Consider the following 25,950-nt stretch of genomic DNA (forward strand, 5'->3'; position numbering starts at 1 on the left):
AGGAAAGCACAGAAAGTTACAGACGTATGAGGGATCCTGCCAAATTCAAGGAACTATAAGACTTTCCAGTATGGATCAGCTGATAGTATATTAGATGTGAAGGCACAACAGGGGGTTGAAAGAAATGAAGGGGATGAAGGGCTTTTTCTGTCATACAGAGTGATTTAGATTTTATTCTGTTAGCATGGAAGGCAACTAAAGAATACAAAAGGAAGCAGAACACAGTCAGATATGCATGCTAGGAAGACTATCTTTTGAAATCAGACAGGCCTAGTTAAAATTAAGTAAGGACCTAGAATAACTGTTATAAATAAAATGATTAAATAGATTAAAGGAATATCCATAAAAATTCATACATCCATGGACTACTTAAAGGAACCAATCAGATAACTGACCACAAAGAAAAAAATTAATCCAGGGGTGCCTGGGTGGCTCAGTCAGTTAAGTGTCCGACAGGCTCAGGTCATGACCTCTTGGTTCATGAGTTTGAGCCCCGTGTCAGGCTCTGTGCTGAAGCTTGGAGCCTGGAGGCTGCTACAGATTCTGTGTCTCCCTCTCTCTCTGTCCCTCCCCTGCTCATGCTCAGTCTCTGTCTTTCAAAAAAGAAATAGGGGCGCCTGGGTGGCTTTGTCGGTTAAGCGTCCGACTTTCACTCAGGTCATGATCTCGCGGTTCGTGGGTTCGAGCCCCAGGTCGGGCTCTGTGCTGACTGCCGGCTCAGAGCCTGGAGCCTATTTCAGAGTCTGTGTCTCCCTCTCTCTCTGACCCTCCCCTGCTCACGCTGTCTCTCTCTCTCTCTCTCTCCTAGAAATAAATAAAAAATATTTAAAAACAAAACAAAAAAGAAATAAACATTAAAAAAATTTAAAAAAGAAAAAAAATTACATCTAAATCAAAGGTAGAAAATTTAAAGGCCAAAGTTTCTGCTCATAATACAATGAACTATAAATAGTATCTAAGAGCTTAACAAAAACAATTTTTCAAAGTGTTACACAATATGCCAGTTAAAAATGAACAGTTATCATACTGAAAACACCTCATCTTGTGCCCTGAGTACTTTTTTCAACTTAGTGTGTTTAAAATTGGTTACTTTGGTTTTGTGATCACATTTTCTTGGCTTGATTCTTGGCAGCTGTCATTGTAAGTGGGTTTAGGTAAGAAATTCAAGCTACCTTTTTCGAAAAAACCTAAGTACTGTTTATTGTCCATTGCCAAGCCTGCATTCGAATAAAAATAATATTTAATAAATGTTCATCATACTCTGAAAAGAATTCTTCCTTATTTGAATTTTGTTAATTTGGGTTTAGATTTTAATATCTTTCAAATTTCCTTTTGTATTCCCCTGATAGCCTAAACAGATGCTAAAATCATATTTGCCATAATTAACCCACTTACTTTCCTTTGTTTTTGATTCTTTCTTATTAATGATTCTTCTTTTCAGCTTACGGTTTCTACTAAATCTATTCATGGGCAGGGTGCACAGGATAATCACAGTCTTTGAAAAATGGAGTAACTGTTTCACATTACTAAACAACAAAAATAATTTGATTGATTTTCAGTAGTCAGGTTCTCAAAATACTTCAAAGTCATATTATATGCTTTTAATCAATTCAGTGAAAGGTTAATATTTTGAAATATAAGGGCTCTATATATTCCAACTATTATTTTGAATAATAGGTACTCATTCCAAACAAAATGCATTTTAAATTTGTAACATTTGCTAAGTACATTGTGTGCTTTTTAAAGAAATGTACTCAAGATTTAGAGCACAAAAACATTTTAAATATAATTTACTAATCAAATTGAGAGATAAACATGTGCAAATCAAATAATCAATTATTTTAAGTATATTAAGAATTCAAAATAGGGATGCTCCATAATAGTTTTCATCCATGCATTTAAAGTACACCAGACTGGCTCTGTGATGACATTACTTTTGTGTAGTATTACCTAGCAAGTGACTGAATTTGATAATTAAAGACCTAAAAGCAATTCTTATAAAGTAATTTCATGGCATTGTCCCTGGAGAAAGAATTACATGCAGTTTTGGTTTGTTTATTATGATCGTACATTTATTGTACAACCACAATACTTGAAAAGGCACCAGTGAAGAGGCTGTGGTATTTAGGTGAGCAGGCACTAGAATGAAATGAAGAGGTGAAAAAAGCATGCTCCAGGCCTTCAAAGTGCAAAGTATTATTACTTACTAGTGATGACACAAAGGGCTGGTGCCACAACGTGGTGAATAAAGAATTTGGGCAAAATTAACAGTTTGCTTGCTAAATGAATTTTTTAAAATATCATCAGAATTCTTAAATTTTCAGAGCAAAGACTGTAATTTACACTATTTTTTTTTACCATTGCTATGCATTATGCTTTAAAATTTAGAAGATTATAATTTCCTACAGTAAATATCTTTTATGAAAAACAATTCTAATACATATGGTTATTCATGTAAGATATATGAACTAAGTAAGTGTTCAATTATTACTGGCTCTGTTTGCCTGATACTCCATTTTACATACCAAACAATGATCCCTTTACTTAAAAAAAGCGAAGAAAAAAAAAAAAACCCACCATCACCAACAACAAAAAAACAGACCCTGAAGAGATAAGAAGAATCAAGCAATTCTTTTCTTAAAGGAAATTAAGGAGAATGGTTTCAGTTAAGTAATCTGACATTATGTGTTCAAAGGATTTTTTTTTTTTAAAAAGCTTCATTCTTCTGATGGACAGCAACCTACTACAATTAAGACTATCTTCTTAGCAGAGTTTGCAAGATAGTAAACATTTATTAAATAATGTTTGCAAAGTATTCCTACCTTAACATATGTGTTGACTCATCCCTCTATATTCTTAAGTAGTTTTATAATATTTAGAAAAATGAAAACCTGTTTTTAAAACACTATAAAATGCTATTTGAGGAAAAAGTACACATTTTACATGACATTACATTGCTTTCCAAGAAGACTATGGTAGAAAATATGGACAATGATAGTCCTACTCTGAAAAGGTTTGTGAGATCTTTAGGCTAAGAACTTTTCAAGTGAGATTTTCCCAGTCATAATACATTTTCCATACCATAAATAGTGACTGAAAATAAACACAGGTTTTTCTGAGAGGTAATTTTACATTTTCCCACATATTTGTCACAACATTCCACCTTAAAATAGTATTTCTGACTTCTTACTTTAACTGACCCATTAATAGTCTTCCTCCCCAATTTCATGCTTCAGTGTGATCACTAACAAAACAGTCTACATTTCTTAGCTGGGAGGTAATAGCATTTCTGAATGACCTGAAATTCTTTGGAATTATACTCCAGCTGATTTTCAAGGGTGTTTAATCCATTTGTATGCTCCAAATTTTCCATTTGAATTTGCATCAGGTCATGTAATATCAGTTTCTTCTAGGTCACCTGATGTAGCAATAACTTTATATAATGTGACACTGTGTAATGCACAGTTTAAAAAAAAAATGCTTTTTCTTCTACAAGAGTTGGATCTATCAAATGCTGTATCTGTCCTACACCAATGATTTACTTAATGGGTGTAACTGCTGAATAAAAAAATATCTAGCTAGTTTTATGTATCTCAGGAACTGTTACCTACTAATATTCCTAATTAGCCAAACCATTTTATACCATGAATATATTTTTCTTATATAAAATTACATAGAAGCAAACACATAAAAACAATAATAAATAAATTACTAAAATTTCATTTTCCCCCTCCTACCAATGGAAATTGTCAGGTTGGGATGAAAGAAAGCAGTATCACTATTATTGAATTTTATTTATATGTTCACTTAAGCAGAGAATCATGGGGAGTAACATTACTCCTGGCTAGAATTTGGTAGGCAAAGGATAGCAAATTCCATCTTTAAGGCCAGATTTCTGTATTATCTTCTAGATTAGTAGTATGCATAGATTGGTTCATTGATTAAATCTGAATCACAGTCTGTTTTCGTACATAAAAAATTATTTGGAACACAGCCACAAGGTTCTGTTTCATATAGTCTTTGGATAGTTTCAAACTCCAAAGGCAGAATTCAGTAGTTGCCACAAAGTCTTTATGCCTTGCGATTCAATGGCCCCCAAATTTCCTCCCTGGCCCTTTACAGAAAATGTTTGCCAACCTCTAGTCTTGATCATTTAGAAAATGTGAACTGTTGGTTATATGGTATTAAAACAGACACTATCATAAGAATTCATTGCAAGGTGCCATAATTTAAAAAAGTAAATAGGCTGAAATGCTAAGAGAAATGAGTTTCCTTGTAAACTCCAAGAAACAGAGTCATAAAGAAGTTTCATTTTTTATTTAGTACAATGTCCCATAGCATCATATAAGGAAAACAAGCATTTGAAAAGAGCAATCCACCCACTTCTGAGGACAGTTAGTAAGACTAACTGGGCTAGAGGGAACTTGCCCTGAGTAGTGAGGCATTTGTGCTTCTAGTCTCATGAAGCAAATATTAAAAAAAAATATTAAAGACGAGTGAGTTTCACTCTAAGAATCAAAGACTATGTCTAGCACACACTGTAATTCCCAGAGATAATCCCTCCACTCAAAAACCCTGTAAGAGAATCTGGAACTAACAAATATTACATGCTCTAGCAACATTTTTACACTCTATTCCCCAACCATACCGGGAGGGAAATTTCCAAACTCCTCTCTGTCAAAAGACCATTTCTGAAGAGAGCTATAGACATGATGTTGGACTGTGGTATAGATAGGCCAGTCCATTGAGAGTAGTAAATAAGTTTGTTAAGAGTACCCTACAGTGAGGAATACAGACATAACCACCAATAGACATTGGTGAATAGACCCCATGGAAGGCACCTTTACCAGTAGAAGTCTAGTGCAGTAAGGAGTAGATACCAGCATCTAGAACTGTGCATGATTTGATGTGGAAATGGAATTTTCTCTTGGTGTCTTCTAATGATGTTTAAATGGTATTATTTACTGTTTCCTTTTCAGGAAGAAGTGCCCTATGTAAGTGTTAGTATTTGCTCTTCTGGAAGACACACTCAGGATCAGCTACTAAGGATCTCCAATCACAGGCTAATTGGCACTCAGTTACAAAAGTCACTTCTAGCTGATCCTGGCCGACTAAAAGGAGGGTGATTGTGATCAATTACACTATCTGCTGTCTCTTAAACAAAAAGACTCACAAGAATGTCAGCCAAATCCTCATCTTCTATCCATCCCTACCATATCAACCTGAAGGCAGTCCCTTGCTTTTACCTTTCCTGACTTCAAACCCTTGTTGAAGCTTTTGCCAACTTGCCTGACTCTTCTTGTCCACTCAGGAAATGCCCTGTACTTGATTTCTGCTTCAATCTTCTCAGAATCTCCTGGAAACACAGCTTCTGTTGCCTGAACACTCACCTTCATATCCATGCCAGTCTAAAGAGGATCTTTGAATTCTGTGTTTAATATCCTGAAAGGGTCTTGGCTTTGTTGGTTAGTATTAAACCTCTACTTACCATCTGTCTTTTTCAGGATTTACTAATCACTAAGGTTCTGGCACGATATTCTTCTATAAACATCAGGGTTATAAAAATGCGTGGAAAACCTCTTCTTTCTCAGATGATAACCAATCTATCCTGAATAAGGCTTCAAAATAAACTGAAGCTTATAAACTTGGAATTATTTTAGAAATTGAAAATATGATTGATGTCTGCTTCCTTTCTTAGCTTGTATTGCACTTAAACTTTATATATATTTTGCCTCCTATTACTTCATTCTTTTTGTTTGTTTTGTTTTTATCCTTATATTGTGCTTTTGAGTGCTTTCATCACTTGCCATAGCAAATATCTTGGCAAATACAATAACTGGTCTTGACTTACTGTTGCCCACTTGTTATATCTTTCCTACTCATCAGGCTTCTTTCCATTCCCTGAGGCTCTTTAACTTAATTAATATTTGGTTATCTCTGTTAGAAATTTCCATTGATTCCAGAAACAATACTCAGGCGGCAGGATGTACTACAGGAGGTTCGGAGGAGAAAGTGTTAGCAAATACTTGAATATCACCCTTATTACTGATCTGAAACGCCCTTGAGGTTCTGCCTCTGTGGCTCACTCTTTCCTTTGAGGCAATTTCAGTTTGGGTCTGATTACAAGACATAGACTCCATTGTCAATAATATAATTTGATTAAATGATTACTCAGTTATTCAAATGGAAATAAGATCCGAAATACCTATATACTTACATAAATTGTTACTGAGTACACACAGTTGTCTAAGGCATCCTGCAATTTTTCTTTGTGGAATCAACAGGACCTGGGGGAAAATTCAGTCATTAAACTTGAATTTGCATCAGGGACCTTTCAAGACAATAGAGTCTCAATCTAGATTTGAAGTTAACCAGAGACAAAGTTTATGACTTAAATTCTCTTTGTGTTCTACTATTTCCATTCTGTTACTTTAAAATGGGCACAGAATGAGATATGGAACAAAAGTGTTATACACATTGATACAGTCCAGAAACCAATCTCTGTCTGTACTTTTATCAAATTTAATTGACATACTTAAAAAGAGCATCTGTTGGGTATCCTACCAAAGGTATGCAAGGCACTGCATTAAAAAAATGAAAGAAGCTATTCAGGGGTATTTTCAAGTGCACTCTATATACATGATATGAAGCTGAAGAAGCTCTCAGAAAATTCATTTGTTTCTGCAAGAAGCATCTGGAATTTTAAATCTTCTGACTGTAGCTTTGGGGAATAGCAGCTCTCAGGGACAATGTAATCGGTCCTTTCACCTTAAACACATAAGATAATTTGACCTCTGGAATCAGTAAGCAGAGCCTTGAATAATTCACTAGTTTGGTTGCAAGAACTTCCCAGAGACAAAGTTTCTTCTTTCTCAAAAGTATTAGATCATGAAAGCACATCTATCCCTTCCATCCTTTTAAAAGCCTATTTACATCATATTTATACTTTTGAACAAAATGACAAAAGGGCAGAATAAAGTGGTGTCCCGCCACCACTAACCAGACCAGACAACCCCAGGTGCTTTAGTGATTTCCTGGAGTTAAGACACGGAGAAGAACAACAAGTCTGAAGGAACAAGGGAGCATGCAGTCCTGTCCTTCCTGGGAAGACCATGAAAAACTCTAGAGTTGCTCCCAGGTGACAGGCACTACAATGCAGTGTCTACAGAACACATCTGGTGATGCTTTTTGGACCAAGAGGCTTATACACATCTGTAGCACTCAAGGGAACACTATTTTTCCAAGTATTACATTTAGTGTAGGCAAAAATGTATGAGTAGAGCATACCCAATGGTGCTTGTGAGATGTCCTGGCAGTCTTGAATTCACTTACTCCCTGACTCCCTGAGGTACTACCAGGAAATCACTTAGGCACAAAGGAGACTTGGGCCATAATTGTTATTTTTACTGATTATTGAGTTGGGGTAATATTAAATTCCTAGTAGCATTGATGAAAATGATTCTTTTTAACAAGGATACAATTTTAATTTAAATTATTTTAAAATTTTAATAAAATTGAAATGAGATTTTAAAACTATATGTTTGGGGCACCTGGATGTCTCAGTGGGTTGAGTGTCGACTCTTGATTTTGGCTATGGTCATGATCCCAGAGTTGTGAGATCAAGCCCCATGTCCACGTCCACACAGAGTGGAGCCTGCTTAACATTCTCTCTCCCTCTGCCCCTTTCCCCTACTAGTGTTCTCTCTCTCTCAAATAAAAATAAATAAATAAGTAAAAAATATATATATATTTGCAGTATGTCTATTGTTTGCCATCCAGTAAGGTATTTATAAATGAGATAATGAAATGAGAAAAATGCATTTAAAACCATCTTTTAAACTAAAAGGCATTTTAAACTATAAGATACTTTTAGTCACCTTTGAAAAATAATACTAGATTTCCCATCATAATATGGCTTGGCCTAATGCTTACTTACATGTACAATTAATGTATTTGACAAGTTCAATATATGACCTAACCAGTGAAGCTATTATGATATCACGTGGATACTTAAAATGGATTCCAAGGGAGAAAAGGCTCTATCTTGCACCAGTCATATACCTGACAGGAGGTTGGTGGCACTGGCCAACAGTGTAATTAAGTTTAAGGGGGTGCCTTGGGTGGCTTTGTTGGTTGAGCCTCCAACTCTGGATTTTGGCTCAGGTCATGATCTTACAGTTCATGACTTTGGGTCCCACATTAGGGGATTCTCTCTCTCTCTCTCTCTCTCTCTCCCCTCCCCACCGCCCACCACCATTCTTTCTTTCTACCACTCTCTCCGCCCCTTCCCCATTCATGCTGTTTCTCTCTCAAAATAAATTAAAAAAAAAAAGTTTACAGATCTGATGCACAAGTTTAGCTGAAACTAGCAACAGAAGGTAAAGTACTCTCCAGCTATAGTGGGGAGTTGTCGCCACGCCTAGTCTGAAGGGCAAGGATACTAGACCCCAGGGAGAGAATCACTGAGAGCTTTGGGAGAGGAATGTATCTACAACTGACCGTTGAATAACATGGGTCATTCCCTTGAGCTTTAATTATATGTGGATTTCTTTTCAACAAATATATTGGAAAAATTTGTGGTGATTTGCAATAATTTGAAAAAAACCCCAAAACTGAACTGCATAGCCTAGAAATACTCTGATAATTTTAAGAAAAAGTTAGACATTGTAAGAATATAATATATAATCCATATAACATACAAAATATGTTTTAACTGATATTTATGTTATCATTAAGGCTTCTAATCAACAGTTGGGTATAAGTACTTAAGTTTTGGAGGAGTCTAAAGTTACACATGGATTTTTAACTGCACAGAGGGTTTAATGTCCCTAATTCCCACATTGATCAAGCATGAACTGTATTGCCATGTTTGGGAGGGTTTAAGCTGCTACCACTATCTTGGGAATAAAATCTCAACCTACCTCAGCTTTCACCCTCCAATCTTTGGCCTATATATACTATCATTTGAACCCAACCTCAGGCCAGAGAGCAGGAGTTCCCATTAACAAAATTCATAAATATCAGCTCGTTGAGGCATAGAGCAGGGTGGATATGGTAGGGTAAATAAAGAACATAAAAATAGAGAGAGAACTAAATTCAGAATTAGATAAATTTCTGAAATGACTTTTCTATGCTAAATATGAAAGTGTGTGTTAAAAATAAATTTAGCAATGCCTGGGTGGCTCAGTAGGTTAGGTGTCGGATTCTTGATTTTGGCTCAGGTCATGATTTTTCAGTGCATGGGTTTGAGTCCTGTGTTGGGCTTCACACTGATAGTGTAGGGCCTGCTTGAGATTCTCTGTCTCCCTTGCTCTCTACCCCTCCCCTGCTTGTGTGCATTCTCTCCCTCCCCCCACCTCAAAATAGATAAACAAACTTTAAAAGGTAAATAAAAAATTAATTGCTACAGATGGTGTTTATTCTTTCACTTATTCAGCAAAACTTTTGTGAAAACCTAACTTGTGTTCTATTCTGTGCAAGTCACTGAATAAAATACAGTAAAATTTTGGACTGTGAGTAACTTGTGCTGCGAGTGTTCCATAAGACAAGCAAATATTTCTAATAAACTGTAACTTGATAAATGAGTGATGCCTTGCAATACAAGTAGTATGTGATGCCAAATGCCACATGATCACAACTGAGCCAATGGTTCTTGAAAGTCGCTGTGATATACAAGTGCTTTAGATTATAAGCATGTTTCTGGAATGAATTATGCTTGCAAACCAAGCTTTTACTGTAACTTGACATGATACCTCTCTTCAAGAATCTTATCATTTCTTCTGATATATAGGTGAGAAAAGCCAACTATTACAACCCCATCCTATAAAAGAGAAAGTCAACCAGACAGGATAAGAAGGAAATAAGAGGAGGCTTCAGGAAAAAATACAACATGAGGATAATGGAAGGTTAAGGAAGGAGGTTAAGGAATGGAGGTTAAGGAATGGAGGTTAAGGAAGGATAATGGTTAGACAAGTGGACAACTGGTGAGAGAGAGAAGTGATAGTACAGGAAGAGCAAGTATAACATATAAAAATACATCGACTCAAAAAATCTAGATTCAGAAAACTGGAACTTTTTCAGTTTTTCCTGGAAGGAACTTTTTCAGTTTTTCCTGGAAGGAAGGATAAACCTAGGGCCAGCAAGGCTGGCCTAGATCATTGAGGTACTATATGTGATATGTTAGTAGTTGTGTTTTATCCTAAAATGGATGAGGAGCCAATGAATAATGTTAAGCAAGAGAATAGCCTGCAGAGATTTGCATCTGAAAAATATAATTAGAGCAGGTGTGTGGAAGATATATGGGAAGAGTGTAAAACTGGAGAGCAATTAAGAGAGTACCTCAAAATTCAGATGAAAAGTGCCAAGGGCTTTGTATTAGTCAAAGTTCTCCTGATCTCCAGAGAAACAAAACCCATAGGATATAATCTGCAGTAGACAAGCTGAAGATCCAGGAGAGCCAATGGTATAATTCCAGTCCAAAGGACAGTATGCTTGAAAATCAGGAAGAGCCAATGTTTCAGTTTGAGTCCAAAGGGAGGGGAAAAAAAAAACATGGCAGTTTGAAGGCAGTCGGGCAGGAAGAATTCCCTCTTACTCTTGAGAGGATCAGCCCTTTTGTTCTAATTAGGCTTCCAGTTTATTAGATGGAGCCCATTAAAATTATGGAGAGAAATTTGTTTCATTTAGTCTACTGATTCAATTGTTTATCTCTTCCCAATAAACTCTCACAAACATCCAGAGAAACTGAGCAAATGTCTGGGCATCCCTTGTCCCCGTCAAACTGACATGGAAAATTAATCATCCAAAGCTTGAGATCAGGAACAATACTGCAAATACTGTAAAAATTATATGTAAAAGAAACTGAGATTCAAATGGCTCTCAGAGATGATCATCAAGCCTGATTCCCAAGAGCCTGTCTTGCACACCTGGGTAAAATGTGATGTCACTGACCACTAGGAGATACACCTGCTGAGGAGTAATTATAGGAGAGAGCAGGTTTGGAAAGGTTGGGCCAGTGCCTGTGAAGTAAATCAGCATTCAGGAGGGAGGTTTGCTGTAAAATAAAAATTAGCTTTATGTAGTCATTATAACATTCAGAAGGATGGGATTTATATAAGCAATTATTACTATAGTCAAATTACCACCACTCAATATGGGCTTCTTTCATATGATCAGATATAAAAGAATTTGATCTGCCATTCTCATAGAAAAAGAATAATTATGATCAATGGCCCACTTATACTGTACATGTAGATTTAGTATATCTACAACGGATTAATATGGGAGTATTATAGAATTTTAATTTGTTATATTTTTACAATTTTTATATCTTTTCATACAGGTGTTTTGAAATAATAGTAATAACATTGTTTATTTAAAAAATCAATTCAAGTAAATAGCTATTCAACAAAGTATTATTACAAAAATCCCTTAATTAAACTACTTTTTGTTCCCAACTATTTGTGTAGATAACACTTTTATAACCCTGGACCTTGCTACATACAAAATTAATGTATTTTTAACATAACATAATTATATTTTTATTAATCACAACAATAATTACCTAGTTAATTTTTCTTGTGTAGACCTCTATGAAAGTATATGCTGTGTGATTACTCCCCAAAATGAGTATATTCAATACCAACTGCAAAAAATACATTTGTGATATTATTTGCAAAGGCAAATAACTTGATATCAGATGCTTATTCAATACTCAAATTCATATGATACTATAACCCAAAGCTGCTACCACTGCCTCCAACTCCTCCTCGTTTTTCACTTTCCACTCCAGTTCTTCCGCCCTGTGGAACTCACTCTGGTTCCTACAGAATTTGCCAAACACTCATGCTTCCAAGTTCTCTAGAAACTGATCTGTACTAAAAATATATCATCCTCATTTATTGTGTCTTGTTTTTGTTTTAATGTGAACACTGAAGGCAGACAGTAATCTCTTTGAGGTCAGGGGCTCATCTATTACTCTAAGGTTCATAGCACCTAGCAACCAATGTTATATTTTCTGTGTGGTCTTTATATTAGGAGATTTATTTATCCTGAGCCCTACACAGGAAGACTAAAAGAAGTGAAATAATATTCTCTATAAGTTATTGCCACATAATTTAAAGTGTAGCAGAAAATTAAACTTATTGGACACATCAGTTTTATATAAAAGAGAAAATAAATAATCTTAGTCAACAGCTTAGATCTTAGGTCAAGCATCATGTGTGGCAAAATTTTGAGGGCAATTCATGACTTTTAACTTTGGATTATGATTGAAATTCATGGTATAACTCTAATAATAACTCTAATATAACTGTTTTTTCATACTCAGAGTATCTTATTGTTGTTGCACTTTATAGAAACATTATTTTCAATATGTGTATGTAGAGTTATATGTGTATGTGTATGTAGAAATCACTTAAAAAAGAAGTTACATAACACCAACTTCTTTATTACAGAAAAAATAAAACTTTTTATTTTAAGTAAAAAATAATTTTTTATCCACATCAAATTTGTTCCTATTTTAAAAACCTAATTGAATTGATTTATGTAAAATAATACACAAAGTTTTATTCTTTTATTTCCTTTGTAGCTTTTATAGAATATCTCGGTGCTTATATATTTCCATAATACTCATTTCTAAAGATAAGGCATCCCTGTCCTCCTAAATTTATTACAAAGTAAAATTCTACAAACTGATTTTCACTTTTTGTTTTTCTTCAGTAGTAAACATAAAAAAAAAATCTGTTTGAAAGAACTTACATTTAGGAATTAGTCTGGGTCCAATAAAGGAAGGTAACTATTTCCTGGTGTGTAAATACATTCAGTTCTACCGTGCTGAAACTTTGCTTCCACAGTTATAAATGCTAATCAATGGTCTAAATACCTCTGTGGGACACACCTAAATTCCATTAGAAGTTTTAGAAAACAAATTTATTTCTCATTTTGTTGTCATTTTAAAGCAGAATTGCATTTTATATTAGCTAGGTATTTATCCTCATTCTTTCTAAAATATTCTAGGATTTTGTCCCAGATGAAATTTAGGGTAGAGAAACCTGTTTTTTCATACTCAGAGTATCTTATTGTTGTTGCACTTTATAGAAACATTATTTTCAAATAGGATACATGATGCAGAGAAAAAATTAAATACAAATATTTAGGTAGTATTAGGTGTCCTACTCATTCTCACTAATCTTCGTTTGTTATTAATCCTTAATTAACCTAACTTTTGCTGTTTTACCAAAGTCCAACAGAAAAAACTCAAGCTCACCTTCACAGGAAAGACTCCATTTATCTCTCCAATGTTTCTTGCTTTCTTTTCCCTCCTTACCTAGAAGAATGATAGAGAAAAAAATTCGTACCACAGTGTGATGCCACCGGTGTGTATAAAATACCCTTGATAGCCATTTTCCCAGCAGCAGTTTCCCTGCAGGCCAGCTTCTAAGTCTCTCCCACTCCCCTTCTCCTCAGGTAGCAGGCTGCTAGATGTTTACTGATTAATTTGCATTAAATGTTCTCCTAGCAACCAACACTAGGACAGGATTAGATACTTTTGTAAAAGAGTGTTTTCTGTTAAACAAGCTTAGACTTTCTAAAATACCATAAACAGAAACTAATAGCCTTTAAGCAAAGCTAAATGCGATTCCTTCACATATTTAAAAGAAATTTCAGTCAATTTCCTTTTATTGTTATTTTTACTTGGGAAAATCAGTATTTTTTCCATTTAAAAAATTAGCATTTGTAACACTCTTACTTATAAGGCAATTAAACTTGACAGTGAAAGAACTCATAATATGTACTTTTCAAAAATCCATAAAGAATTCATTTCATTTTGCAATTATCAGTCCTAGAAGTAGAAAACAAATAGGTCTGGTTTAATTTTTTTGAGGTAAAATTAATATGCATCATTTTATAAGTTTCAGGTATACAACATTATAATCTGACATCTGCATACACTGCAAAGTGACTGCCACCAAAATTCTAGTTACCATCCATCACCATACAAGTAACACTCTTCACTCATTCCACCCAACACTACCCATTCCCGTTTCCCACTAGGAAGCATCAATCTGTACTCTGTATTTACTAATTTTGTTCTTTTTTGTTTGTTTTTTAAGATTCCACATGAGTGAAATCATATGGTGTTTTTCTTTCTCTACCTGACTTACTTCACTTAGCATAGTACCCTCAGTGTGCATCCTGTAACTGCAAATGGCAAGATTTTGTTCTTTATAGATGAGTAATATTCCAGTGTGTGTGCAGGGCGGGGGGGGGGGGGGNTGGACATCTAGGTTGTTTCTCTATTTTGGCTAATGTACATAATGCTACAATTCACATAGAGGTGCATATATATTTTCAAAATAGTGTTTTCATATTCTTTAGGTAAGTACCTAGAGGTGCAAAAGGTGAATCATATGGTAGATCTAGCCTTATTTTTTGAGAAATCTCCATACTAGTATCCATAAAGGCTGCAATAATTTGCATTCTTACCAATAGTTTCCGTTTTTCCATGTCCTCTCTAATACTTGTTATTTCTTGTCTTTTTAATAATAGCCATTCTAATAAGTATGAGATGATATTTTATTGTGGTGTTGATTTGCATTCCCCTAATGTTTAGTGATGTTGAACATTTTTTCATGTACCTGTTGGCTGTCTATATGTCTTCTTTGGAAACGTGTCTATTCAGATCTTCTGCCCATGTCTTAATTGAGTTATTTTTTTTTATTGTTGAGTTGTATGTATTCTTTACATATTTTGGATATTAACCAGTTATTGGATACATGATGTGAGAATGTCTTCTTCCATTAGGTGTATTGCCTTTTTGTTTTGATGATGGATTTCTTCTCTGCACAGAAGCCTTTAAGTTTGATCCCATCTGTTCATTTTGCTTTTGTTTCATTTGCTTTTGATATCATATTAACAAGCACATCACTAGACCAACTTAAAGATTCTCCTTTCTCCATTCTATGTTCTTGGGTCCTTTATAGTAATTAATTGTTCATGTATGTGTGGGTTTATTTCTGGGCTCTCAATTATGTTCTATTGATCTGTATGTCTGATTTTATGCCAATTGCCATACTATTTTTTGAATAGTATAGCCTTGTAGTATAGTTTGAAATCAGAGAGAGTGGTGCCACCAGCTTTGTTCTTCTTTCTCAAGATTGCTTTAGCTGTATGGGTGTGTGTGTGTGTGTGTGTGTGTGTGTGTGTGTGATTCCATACAAATTTTAGANAGTATAGCCTTGTAGTATAGTTTGAAATCAGAGAGAGTGGTGCCACCAGCTTTGTTCTTCTTTCTCAAGCTTTAGCTGTATGGGTGTGTGTGTGTGTGTGTGTGTGTGTGTGTGTGTGATTCCATACAAATTTTAGAATTATTTATTCTGGTTCTGTGAAAAATTCCATTGGAATTTCAATAAAGATTACATTGAATCTATAGACTGTTTTACATAATACAGACATTTTAACAATACTAATTCTTCCAATCATGAGCAGGAAATTTTTTTTTCATTTGTTTCTTTCATCAGTATTATAGCTTTCACTTACAAGTATTTCATTTCTTGATTAAATTTATTCTAAGGTATTTTATTCTTCTGATGTAACTGTAAATGAATTGCTTTTTAAATTCTTCTTTCCAATAGTTTGTTACTAGTATATAGAAACACCACATAATTCTGTATATTGGTTTTGTTTACTGCAAACTTACTAAATTCATTTCTTAGTTCTAACAATTTTTTAGTAGACTTTAGAATTTGAGTATCATCTGCAACTAGTGACAGTTGACATTTTTCTTTCTGATTTGGATGCCTTTTATTTTTTTCTTATCTTATTGCAGTAGCTAAGACTTCTAATACAATGTTGAATAAAAGTGATGAGAGTGAGCATCTTTGTCTTGTTCCTGATCTTAGAAAAAAAGTTTTTAGCTTTTTATTATAGAGAATATTAGCTTTGAGTTAGTCATATATGGCCTGTATTATGTTGAGGTACATTCCCTCTATAACCACTTGAGAGTTTCTATATGTTGAATTTTGTCCATTTCTTTTTCATCTCTGGAGATGATCATATGATATTATTCTTCTTTTGTTAGCAAAATGTTAGGATTTTGTTAGCACACTGACTGATTTGTGAATGTTGAACTATTCTTATATCCATGGAACAAACCCAACTTGACTGTGGTGTATGATCCTTTTAATGTATTGTTGAATTTGGTTTGCTAATATTTTGAGGATTTTTACATCTATGTTCATCAGTGATACTGGCCTGTAATTTATGTTTATGGTGTCTTTGGTTTTGGTTTTAGGTATCAGGGTTATGCTGGCTTTGTAAAATGAATTTGGAAGCATCCTTCCTCTTTAGTTTTTTGGAAGAGTTTGAGAAAAATAGGTATTAAATCTCTAAATGTTTTGTAGAATTTACCAGTGAAATTGTCTGATCTTGGACTGTTGTTTGTTGAAAGGTTTTTTGATTACTCTTTAAATCTCTTTATTAGAAATTGGTCTAATCAGATTTTCTATTGCTTCATGTTTCATCTTGGGAGATTGTGTGTTTTAGGAATTTATTCATTTCTTCTAGGTTCTCTATCTGGTGGTATATAACTGTCCATTGTAGTTTCTTATGATCTTTTGTATTTTTGTGATATCAGTTGTAACTTCTCTTTTAATTATGATTTTATTTATTTGAGCATTCTATTTTTTTTTGGTAGTCTAACTAAAATCTGTCAATTTTGTTCATCATTTTGAAGAACCATCTCTTTCTTTCATTTATCTTTTGTCTTTTTAGTCTCTATTTCATTTCTTTATGCTCTAGTCTTTGTTATTTCCTTCCCCTTACTAATTTTGTGCTTTGTTCATCTTTTTCTAGTTCCTTAAGGTATCTAAGTTGGTAGCTTTTTGAGGATTTTCCTTGTTTCCTAAAGTAGGCATATATTGCTATGAACTTCTTCCTGGAACTGCTTTTGCTGTGTCTCATAGATTTCAGTATGTTACATTTCTGTTTTCATTGTTTATAGGCTTTTTAAAAAAAAATTCTCCTTTGATTTCTTTAATGACCTTTTTTTTTATGTTTTATTTTATATTTGAGAGAGAGAGAAAGAGAGAGAGAGAGAGACTGAGAGACAGAGCATGAGCAGGGGAGGGGCAGAGAGACCAGACAGAATCTGAAGCAGGCTCCAGGTTCCAAGCTGTCAGCAGAGAACCTGATGTGGGGCTTGAACTCATGAGCAGTGAAATCATGACCTGAGCCGGAGTTGGATGCTTAACTGAGCCACCCATGTACCCCAAGTCCCAGTGGTTGTTTTATAGTACATTATTTAATCTCTACAGTTGCATGTTTTTTTCCCAATTGTCTTCTTCTAATTAATTTCTAATTTCATAACATCCTTGCTGGAAAAGATGCTTGATCGCATTGAATCTTCAATTTATTGACATATTTTGTGGTCTAACATATGACTCCTAAAAAATGTTCCACATGAAGTTGAGAATAATGTGTATTCTACTGCTTTTCGAGGAATGTTCTGTATATATCTATTAAATCTATCTGGCCAAATGTGTCATTTAAGGGTAATGTATTCTTACTGATTTTTTTGCCTGGATGATCTATCTAATGATATTAAGTGTGGTATCAAACCCCCCTACTATTTTTTTTGTTTTTTTGTTTTTTTTTTTGGAGATGAATGAGCTTTTGTTTCTTTTTCTTTTCTTTCTTTCTTTTTTTTTTTTTTTACAAATAGTTTATTGTCAAATTAGTTTCCACATAACACCCAGTGCTCATCCCCACAAGTGCCCTCCTCCATGCCCATCCCCCCTCCCCCCCACATCCATCAGTCCTCAGTTTTTGTCAGCATTCAAGAGTCTCTCATGGTTTGCCTCTCTCCCTTTCCCCCACCATTTCCCCCCTTCTCCTCCCCCTTGTTCCTCCGTCAAGTTCCTCCTAATCCTCCTATACGTGCAAACATATGATATTTGTCCTTCTCTGCCTGACTTATTTCGCTCAGCATAACACCCTCAAGGTCCATCCATGTTGCTACACATGGCCAGATTTCATTCTTTCTCATTGCCATGTAGTATTCCATGGTATAGATAAACCACATCTTCTTGATCCATTCATCTGTTGATGGACACTTAGGCTCTTTCCATGTTTTAGCTATTGTGGAGAGTGCTGCTATGAACATTGGGGTACATGTGCTCCTATGCATCAGCATTTCTGTATCCCTTGGGTAAATTCCTAGCAGTGCTATTGCTGGGTCATAGGGGAGTTCTATTGTGAGTTTCCTGAGGAACCTCCACACTGTTTTCCAGAGGGGCTGTACCAGTTTACATTCCCACCAACAGTGTAGGAGGGTGCCCGTTTCTCCACATCCTCGCCAGCATCTAGAGTTCTCTGATTTGCTCATTTTAGCCACTCTGACTGGCGTGAGGTGGTATCTCAGTGTGGTTTTGATTTGTATTTCCCTGATGAGGAAAAACCCCCTACTATTTTTGTATTGCTGTTTAGTTCTTCTCTTAGGCCCATGAGTATTTGCTCTGTATATTTTGGTACTTCTATGTTGGGTGCACATATATTTATAAATGTTTTCTCTTCTTGCAGGATTTATTCCTGTATAATGTTATATCCTCCTTTGTCTTTTATTATAGTCTTTGTTTTAAAGTCTTTTTTGTCTGACGTGAGTATAACTACACCAGCTTTTTTTCGGTTTCTATTTGCATGGGATCTCTTTTTCCATCCCTTTACTTACAGTCTGTGTATGTTCTTTTTTTTTTTTTTTTAATTTATTTNAGCCACCCAGGTGCCCCAGTCTGTGTATGTTCTTATTTCTGTGGTGAGTCTCTTGTAGACAATATAAAGATGAGTTTTGTTTTCTTAACTATTCAGCCACTTTATGTATTTTAAATAGAGAATTTGGTCCATTTACATTTAAGGTAGTTATTAATAGGTAAGTACTTATTGCCATTTTGTTAATTATTTTCTGGCTGTTTATGTAGTTTCTCTCTGGTTCCTTTATTCTTCTCTTTCTTCTCTTCTTATTCAACGGACTTCCTTAGTAGTATAATTTTCTTTTGGGTATTTTCTATAAGTTTTTGCTTTGTGGTTACCGTGAAGTTGCACAGAATATCCTACTTACATATATGGTTAGTTTTAAGTTGATAGGCACTTACATTTGAACACATGCAAAACTTTACATTTTTACTTTTTTTCTCACATTTTATAGTTTTGATGTCAATTTTTTATCTTTTTGTTTGTTTTCCTTAATTATTACAGTTGTAGTTAATTTCAGTGCTTTTTATCTAAGCTATCTCTGCTTTATAAGTGACTGATTGCTCTTTACTATATCTTTGCCTTCTCCAGTGAGATTTTTATTTTTGTATGTTTTCTTGTTATTAGTGTTTGCCATTTCTTTTCAGCTTAAAGAGATCCCTTTAACAAACTCTCAATCTCCCCTTCTTTTTTTTTTTTCTTTCTCTCCACCCCCCCCTTTTTGTTTTTTTAACTTTCAGGTGTAGAATTTAGTGATTCATCACTGACATACAATACCCAGTGCCCCAGTGCTCATCACTATAAATGCTCTCCTTAACCCATTATCCATTTAAACCAGCTGCACCGTTTGTTCTCTACAGCTAAGGGTCTATTTCCTGGTTTTTCTCTCTTCCCACTTCCCCAATACGTTCATGTATTTTGTTTCTTAAATTCCACATGAGTGACATCATATGGTATTTCTCTTTCTCTGACCAACTTATTTTGCTTAGAATGATACTCTCTAGTTCCATCTATGTTGCAAATGGCGAGATTTCATTCAGTTTAACGGCTAACATATGTGTGTATACACACACACACACACACACACACACACACACGCACCCCACATCTTCTTTATCCATTCATCAGTTCAGTTGATGGGCCTTTGGGCTCTTTCCATAATTTGGCTTTTGTTGATAATGCTGTTATGAACATGAAGGTGCATGTATCCCTTCAAATCAGTGTTTTTGTTTCTTTTGAGTAAATACATAGTAGTACAATTGCTGAGTTGCAGGATAGTTCTATTTTAAATTTTTTGGGGAAACTCCATACTGTTTTCTAGAGTGGCTGCACCAGTTTGCATTTCCACCAACAGTGTAAAAGGGTTTCCCTTTTTCAACATCCTTGCCAAAACCTGTTGTTTCCTGTGTTGTTAATTTTAGCCATTCTGACTGGTGTGAGGTGATATCTCATTGTAGTTTTGATTTGCATTTCCCTGATGATCAGTAATGTTGAGCATCTTTTCATGTGTCTATTACCCATCTGTATGTCTTCTTTGGAAAAATGTTTGCTCATATCTTTTGCCCATTTTTAACTAGATTATTTGGGGGTGTGTTGAGTTTTATAAGTTCTTTATATATATTTTGGATACTAACTCTTTATCAGATATGTCATTTTCAAATATCTTCTCCCATTATGTAGATTGCCTTTTAGTTTTCTTAATTTTCCTTTGTTTTACAGAAGCTTTTTATCTTGATGTATTCCCAGTAGTTTATTTTTGCTTTGTTTTCCCTTACCTCAAAAGACATATCTAGTCAGAAGTTGCCCTAGCTCATGTCAAAAAGGTTACTGTCTGTGTAGTCCCCTAAAATTTTAGTGGTTTCCTGTCTCACATTTAAATGTTGAATCCATTTTGAATTTATTTTTGTGTATGGTGTTCCCTTCAATTCTGAATAATAACCTTGCTGGGCAGAGAATTCTTGCTTGGAAGTTTTTTTCCTTTCAGCATTTTGAATATGTTATGCCACTCCCCTCTGCCCTGTAAAGTTTCTGCTGAAAAATTTGCTAATAGTTTTATGGAGTTTTCTTTGACCATAACAAGTTGTTTTTCTCTTGCTGCTTTTAAGATTATCTGTGTATTTTAACTTTTACCATTTTAATTATAATGTGGCTTGGTGTAGATCTCTTTGGGCTCCTCTTATTAGGAACTCTTTGGGATTCCTGGACTTGTATGTCTGTTTCTTTCCCCAGATTTAGGAAATTTTCAGCCATTATTTCTTCAAATAATTCTTCTGCCCCCTTTTCTCTCTTTCCTTCTGGATCCTCTATAATGTGAATGCTATTTTGCTTGATGCTACCCCACAGGTCTCTTAAAGCATCTTCACTTTTTAAAATTATTTTTTCATGGGGTGCCTGGGTGGCTCATTCGGTTAAGCATCCGAGTTTGATCAGGTCATAATCTTGCCATTTATGAGTCTGAGTCCCACACTGGGATTGCTGCTATCAGGATAGAGCCCACTTCAAATCCCCTGTCCCCCTCTCTCTCTGTCCCTTCCCCACTTGCACTCTTATTTTCTCAAAAATAAACATTTTAAAAAGAGTAAATTAAAAATTATTTTTTCTTTTTGCTGCTCTGTCTGGGTGAGTTCTTTTGTTCTGTCTTCCAGCTTGCTGATCTGTTCTTCTCTTTCATACAATCTGCAAGTGAATCCCAGTAGTGTATTTTGCAGTTCAGTGATTATATTCTTCAGCTCTATATCTTCTATTTGGTACTCTTTTATATTTTCTCTCTTTTTTATTTTTAAGTTCTCACTTCATTTAACCATTCTTCACCCAAGTTCAGTAGGCATCTTTATGATCATTGCTTTTAACACTTTATTAGGTAAATTGCTTATCTCTGTTTTATATAATCTTTTTCTGAGGTTTTGTTTTGTTCTTTCACTTGAAACACATTCATCTGTCTCCTCATTTTTTCTCTTTCTATCTATTAGGCAAATAATCTACCTCTCCTAGCTTTGAAGGAGTGACTTCCTGTAGGAGATATCCCATGGGCCTCAAAGTACTATCATCCATGGCCACCAGAGCCAGGCACTCAGGGGCATCCGTTGTCTAAGCTTTGCATATTGCCTGCTCTGGTGAGTCTAAAGGTGCAGCATTGGAGCAGGAAAGGCTTTCACCCAGCTAGGCTGTGGCAGGTGACTGTGGTGCATGGGAGAATAGGGCCTTCAGTGGGGCACATTATTTTCTCCTAACAGGTTAGAAGAAGAGTTCCAAAAAAGCACCTGCGAGCATTGGTATTACAAAGTTAGAATTAGATTGCAAAAATGGTCTCTATCCTTAGAAAAAGTCCCAACAAGTTCTTGATTCACCAGCAGATGTTTTAAGATCAGGAAGTGATCTCCACATATGATTTAGTTGCTATTAAACTGGTGTTTTAATGTTGGGTATTATAGCAAGTAAGTCTCTACAGGAGTCCTTTAAGAGTAGGTTCTCTGTTTTCTATAGTTCTATGGATTTCCTAGATGTATTCCTGTTGCTTCTCAAAGGTAGGCATTTTGGGAGCTACTCTCTTCTGCGAAGGATATAGGGGTTGAGTGCCTGAAGTGTGTATATACTCCTCACTTCCGAGGGTAAGTTTCCATATTTTTGATATCCCTTCAATTAAAAGATTAAAAGCGATAATCTGGAAGCAATAAAATATTTTACAATTTAAAAACTAAGTTTCAAAAATAAAAATCTACTGTTTAATAATTTGTTTGCCTAAAGTGGGTTTTGTTTTTGTTTGGCAAGAGCACGTCACTCCTTCTCATACTCATTTCCATGCTGTCCCTTTATTCTTTGTTGTGGAGGCTCTTTCTTCCAATTTTTAGGTCTTTTCAAAGGAAATTATTCTACACGTAAAGGTAAATTTATTGTGTCTATAGATGGAGGTGAGTTCAAAAGAAATGCCACCATCTTGAACCACTCCCCAAATATGAGTGATTTCTAAGGGCCAGTTTACTTATATAGAACGCATAGTAATTATTCCTATAAAACATTGTAATTAGTGTTCATTTTTTGAACAAAAATAATATGAAACCATAAAGTTTCTATTAGGATTTATTTTACTAAAAAGTTAATGTACGTGTTTTCTTTCTACTTCTCAAAAGGTGTATGGTGTCATCAATTATGAGTAAATTCTGATGTTTTTTTTTTTTGTTTTGTTTTTGTTTTTAATTCTCAAGTTAGAAAACATGAAGTGTAGTCTTGGCTTCAGAAAAGCCCAGTGATTCATCACTTAGATATAACATCCATACCAAAGCATGATTTAATGGAAAGAGCACACATAATACACAACATGTATAATAAATCATTTCCAATAACATTAAACTGACCAATAATATATGATGATTATCTTAGTATGTCTTTAAAACAAAAGGAAAAATACTTTATCATGCCCCATTAAGATTTTAATCTAGCAGAGAACGATACTAGAGTGGAAAGTAAAATATTTTAATAAGATCAATGACAGTTATTAGGTTATTAAGATTAAAAGTGATAATCTGGAAGCAATAAAATATTTTACAATTTAAAAACTAAGTTTCAAAAATAAAAATCTACTGTTTAATAATTTGTTAAGCTAATTGAATATTTCCCCAAGGATAAGAATAAAGCAGCAAATACTTCATAAGAAAAATATATTATTAATTCATTTGTAATGGTTATTTCACTTAGAATATTAGAATTATAAGAGTGCAATTTCTGTAATTTTTCTTTTTCACAAATAGTCTGCTGTTTTCAATGTAAGTTTCTTCTTAAACTTCACATGTGCTTTGGAGGTACAAAGCTGCTGAGTGGTTCAGTCAGCTAAGCGTCTGACTTTGTCTCACGTCATGATCTCAGGGCTCTGTGCTGACAGCAGGCCTGGAGCCTGCTTTGGATTCTGGGTCTTCTCCTGTCTCTGCCCCACTCCTACTTGTGATCTGTTTCTCTGTGCCTCTCAAAAATGAGTACATGTTTAAAATTTTTTTAGTGTTTTTATTTTTATTTGAGAGAGAGAGACAAAGAGACAGAGTACAAGCAGGGGAGGGGCAGAGAAAGAAGGAGACAGAGAATCTAAAGCAGGCTCCAGGCTCTTAGCTGTCAGCACAGAGCCAATACAGGGCTAGAATCCCCAAGTGGTAAGATCATGACCTGAGCTGAAGTTGGATGCTTAACTGACTGAGCTACCCAGGTGCGCCTAAAAAATAAATAAATGTTTAAAAATTTTTAAAGAAAATTTCAAATGTGTTTTTAAGAAATCTGAATAGTAAACACTAACCATTTATTTCAAGTTTCAAGATTTTAGTTTAGTTCAATTTTGAAAATTATACCTATAGATGCCATAACATTTTAGCATCTTGATCGATCATTGCAAAGCAAAGCAATCTTTTATTTCCTAGTCACTAGAGACATGGGAGCCCATATTTATTGAAGGTCTACTCTATGTCAGCTACATGCAAGTCTTTTTAATAGAATATATCATATAATCCTTTCCAAAACAGTTGAGACAAATATTATTTCCAAACCTTAGATCTTATCTGAGATTTAGATGTACTAAATACCTTGCCAAAGTTCACAGAGTAAGGCAAATCCAAGATGAAACTCATGACTGTGGGATATAATTCTGATACCACTTTTACTACATCAAACTACCTCCCATAATTATGGAAGTGAAACCATCAGCTTTGAGGCACCTAGTACTGTGTTGATCCCCATATTTCCCAGAGTATTCACTCAGACTTTTCTGGATTAAAACAATTTTTAAGTCTATTTATTTTGAGAGAGTGGGAGCACAAGCAGGAGAGGAGCAGGGACTAAGTGTGTGTGTGTGTGTGTGTGTGTGTGAGAGAGAGAGAGAGAGAGAGAGAGAGAGAGAGAGAGAGAGAGAGAAAGAAGAGAGAGAGAAAGAGATCTGGATTAAAACAATTTTTAAGTCTATTTATATTGAGAGAGTGAGAGCACAAGCAGGAGAGGAGCAGGGAGTAAGTGTGTGTGTGTGTGTGTGTGTGTGTGTGTGAGAGAGAGAGAGAGAGAGAGAGAGAGACTCCCAAGCAGGCTATGTGCTGTCAGTGCAGAGCCCAACACGGGGCTCAAACTCACACACTGTGAGATCATGACCTAGGCCTAAATCAAGAATTGGAGGCTCAACCAACCGAGCTACCCAGGCACCCCCACACCTTCCTGGATTTTAAAGTTAATACTTGCTTTTCTCTAATAGCTTATCAAAACTCTCACCCTTTACAGACAGCAATGGTAAAAGATTAGACAAAAGGAAATGAAACACTAAATAATCAGATTTAAGCATTTACCTTCAGGTAGAGAATAAAATAGATTTTGACTGTGTGTGTAGAAGAAAGAAATTATTTTTTATAAAATCATACACACACACACACACACACAAGGATGCTTTTCTGCTCCATCTTTGTATAGTCTTGTGTAAGAAACACTCTGCTAATGAGATTTGAGGGATAGATGTCCTTGATATGCATGTACTGACCTATCAAAGGGTCCCAGATCAATCCTTTGGGTTAAGCCATTGGCCCTTGTTAAAACCATGGTTATATTTATAATAAATGAGAAAATGTGGAAAAAAAATAACCTGTTGTTATACTGCTGGGTTTTGATTCCCTGTTGAGTAGCACCAAATAAGAGATTTAGACAGAAGTTTTTCGAAAATTTATTATTACAAATATACATGTTCAATGATGTCACCCACATTTTGAAGAGTACATCATTAAGAAATATGAGCTCAGTGTCTATTTTCAAAACACTGGCAAAAATAATGGCTAAAACTGCTACAAGAGGAAGCAATACTAAAGGATAAAATGATCTTTTATATAAGCTCTTTGTATAAAAAATGAAAGGCAAAATTGAGAGCTAATGCTTTACAGAGCTCAATATGATGCCCTTAGTAAAGGTGGAAGAGGAAAATGACACCTAGAGGGAATAGTAAAAGGAATGAAACATAACAAATACTAAAATAAATTCTGGAAAGTATGCCGTAATAACAAGAACTTGAAAATGCTTAAGAATTTGAAAGAGAAAAAGAAGTGGAGTATTGCCTTAATTGTTTATGAACATGCAAAGGAAAAAAGTCGCTCTGCAGTGGCATGAGGAGGCAGGGAACCAGTGGGTCAGAAAAAGCAAATCTTTTTAAAATAAGACATCCTTGCCACTGTCCCCAACCCATTAGCACAACTGCAG

General features: G+C 34.9%; 1 long non-coding RNA gene across 1 annotated transcript in view; it reads right to left on the minus strand.

The window, feature by feature from the left end:
* The window catches only part of LOC144232050 (uncharacterized), a 561,855-nt gene that overhangs the window by 102,786 nt on the left and 433,119 nt on the right, over positions 1-25,950 (minus strand). Inside the window, exons 5-6 of the long non-coding RNA XR_013335300.1 lie at positions 13,268-13,327; positions 6,218-6,287 (exon numbers count right to left, since the gene is read on the minus strand). This is a non-coding gene — a long non-coding RNA (uncharacterized LOC144232050). The remainder of the gene's footprint in view (positions 1-6,217; positions 6,288-13,267; positions 13,328-25,950) is intronic.

The sequence above is a fragment of the Crocuta crocuta genome, unplaced genomic scaffold, assembly GCF_008692635.1.
Source record: "Crocuta crocuta isolate KB4526 unplaced genomic scaffold, BGI_CrCroc_1.0 scaffold194, whole genome shotgun sequence".
Taxonomy (NCBI): domain Eukaryota; kingdom Metazoa; phylum Chordata; class Mammalia; order Carnivora; family Hyaenidae; genus Crocuta; species Crocuta crocuta.